Here is a 3,222-nt window from a genome sequence, read left to right as displayed (position 1 = left end):
AGAGAGAGTGGTCACAGAATCCAGAGCTGTAGAGTTTGTGTTAGCAGCATGGAGAGAGTACCTACATCCCCACTGCATTACTAGCGAAGGTGTCAGCAACACTTGTGCGCTTTTGACCCATACCTTTACCAGCCAGCTACATCAAGTTTAAAGTAACACACAACTTTAGCTAGAAATTTTTGTGTACAGTGGAGTTGGGTTGAGGCAACACTAGTTATACCTCAAGCTAACACTGCAGTGAAGACCAGAAGAAATGTTAAGTGTCATGTTTACTTTTTTTAAAAAACACTTTTGCATCACATTTTTATTGGCCTTTAACGACTTGCTTTTCTCATAGTTATTCTTTAAAATATGCATTTGCAGAATTATTTTTTACGAACTTGTTTTAATAGGATCTTTGCTCTGCAGGGACTAGGCGAGGCAGGTTTCTACTTTACAGCTGCAGTCTTCAACCCTACTGTTAATCTAGTGGGGTGTTATGTAATTAACTTAGAGAACCTAAAAATCTCTTGAGAACACACAAATCTCTTATCGTCTCCTTTTGCTTTGCTATTATTGCTAAAGGAAGCAACTCCCTTGTTGACATCTAGATTCTTCTGCATCCTACAGTAGCAAAGTTGGCATATACCCTCCATATGCATTTTGTTACTACATTGTGTCAACTAGTGTTTCTGTTTGAAAAATAATTATGCAGAGTTTTTCATAGATTTCAGAGTTTAAAAATTAAACTCGGTTTTTGTGCATGAGTTTTCTGTATGAACAAAAAATGAGGTTTTTTCCAGGAGTGCTGCTGCTTTTTTTCCTGATATGTTGTTAACATTCTGCGAAAAACAGATGATAATCAAACAATTAAAACAATAATTCTAGGGAGAACTTAAATATAATGTGACTAAGTGCTCATATACCTATAGCAACACATTTGGTACACTATTTCCATATAGCTTAGTTTGGCTCCTTATAATGGGATCACCCTGATCTATGGTAGCACAGGCTAAATTTCAGACTAGACAGGCACTGAAACTTTCCTCTGATAGCAAACTGCACTTTTCCTATATCTTGCTAAATTCTAAAATAGAATATATGGAGTTAAAGTTTTTGTTGTGTTCCAGAAATAGGATGCCAACAAATATGAAGCGAATAAGAGCAAGATACATGTGAGAAAATGCTAGTACAAAATATACCTCCAAATTGATCTAGGAATATAAATTTAAGAACTTGGATTTAGTGGGAGCTGTGATATATCCAGTAAAGATTATAGGATGGGAAATAAATAAATAGTTATGAGTAATTCATATAAACAGTTAGACCCTACTCTCATTACAATAGGACATAACCTGATTAGATATTGGAAATTGAGAAATGCCAACAGGGACTGAGTAGCTAATGACACTAGGAAAACATCATGGATATGGTTTACATACCGTTCAGAGATGTTGTAAAGAAGGAAATTGGATACTTGGGAATAAACAGAGTATGAAATTCAAGATAGTTTCATGAGGATATACTACTGTGTAGTCTTTTGACTGTCATTTTATTAAGTGGATTTCAAAATCCAAATTGCATATAAAGGTAGATTTTTAAGGAAGCGTGCCCAAGTTCTCTACATGTTTGCATACTTGCATTTACAATTGCACCAGCCTACACATGCAATTAGGGGTGCATTGTTACACATTCAAGTTGGTCTCTATTCATTGAAATTTTGGCTCTACAATATCTTCAAAAGTATGAAAGAGACCTTTTATGCTTAGTACTTTTTATACTAAAACACACTGATAGCCTGAGTCTTTGCAATTACAGACTTATTTCCAGTCATTTTCACTCTTTCATAAATACCTTATTTTTTAATTTTGGGTTGAAATTTACCATGCTTGATCTCAACAGGTAGGAAGATAATTTTTTGAAAGCTTGAGCAGAATCCAGTTTTAAATTATGAAAAAGCTTTTCTCCAAAGGTACCATTATGATAATCCTTAGTCTGCATATTTTGTAGCTCTGGCACATCATGTGTTCATATTTGCAATTTACATTCCAGTACTGTCTGAACCATATCACCAGCTGGTTGCGAGTGCCTGGGCATTCCAGAGGTCAGAAGACGTTAGTCCTCATTTTTCTCTCCCCACCTGCGTAAAATGGAAGCTCCCTTCATATTTTGCTGCTCTGTGATTGCAGTTCTCAATCCTAGTGGCTTCAGCTTTAGTTAACTTTACTGCTCTTCTCTGGTGTTTATGGCTGGCTATGTGTAGACTCTTTTTTTCTAAGAGAAAAGTAAATTGATTATAGAATGGGTGTTGATCAAATAACATTAATACATATGGCAGCCATTTTCCAAATATTGGTACATGTTTTTTACCTTTTATCTCCGGCACCCAGAATACTATACTTTGATTTGTTTGATATTTAAGCATTTGAACTAGGATAAGTAGTATTTTGTTACTTTTTTCATGTGTGTTTTTTTGCATCTTAGAAGCTCATTTTCGCGTCCCCGTCCCCCTTAACGGGCTTTAAATCCATATTACTTTTGAAATAATGACTCAGCAGTATCTGCACATTGGTCTAAGTTAATAGATGATGATTTGGCAAGTGTTCAATGAAGTGAAGAAGCAGTACCTTTTAACTCACTTAATTCAAGATTTTCTTCCAGTAATGCTCTCAGGGGTGTTTTAGTCACCTTACTTTTTCTGTTTCTAATGAACAACACTCATCAGTTTCCTGCTTCATGCAGTTCCTGAGCCACTGATGGGCTTTTGGGCAGGAAAGTGGATTGATGGTGTGCTGTAGTTTTAGTTTTTGAATTTTGAACGGTCACTGGACAGGCAGTAAGAATCAAACTATATGTCTACACTTGCAAATTCCAAAAGAGGCAATTCAGAAAATGTCTAATTGACATGCTAGAGCTAACATAACATTAATTCTTAATGATATAAAACCTACCCCCCCCTCAATTAAAAAATAAAACATATAAAAGCATCCCATTTGCCAGGGCCGGCTCCAGGCACCAGCCCACCAAGCATGTGCTTGGGGCGGCGCCTGGAGGGGGGCGGCCGGCGGGGCCCCAGCCAGGCTCGCCGCCCTCCCCCTGGCTCTCCGGCCGGTAGCGGAGAGCCGCGGCCGGGCTTGCCGCCCTCCCCCCGGCGCTCCAGCCGGTCGGGGAGAGCGGAGAGACCCGGCCGGGCTCGCCGCCCTCCCCCCCGGCGCTCTGGCCGGTCGGGGAGAGCGGAGAGCC

Source organism: Terrapene carolina, unplaced genomic scaffold, assembly GCF_002925995.2.
Source record: "Terrapene carolina triunguis isolate 2854851 unplaced genomic scaffold, T_m_triunguis-2.0 Scaffold42657, whole genome shotgun sequence".
Lineage (NCBI taxonomy): Eukaryota > Metazoa > Chordata > Testudines > Emydidae > Terrapene > Terrapene triunguis.
The sequence above is the reverse complement of the archived record's forward strand: the minus strand, read 5'-3'. Positions refer to the sequence as shown.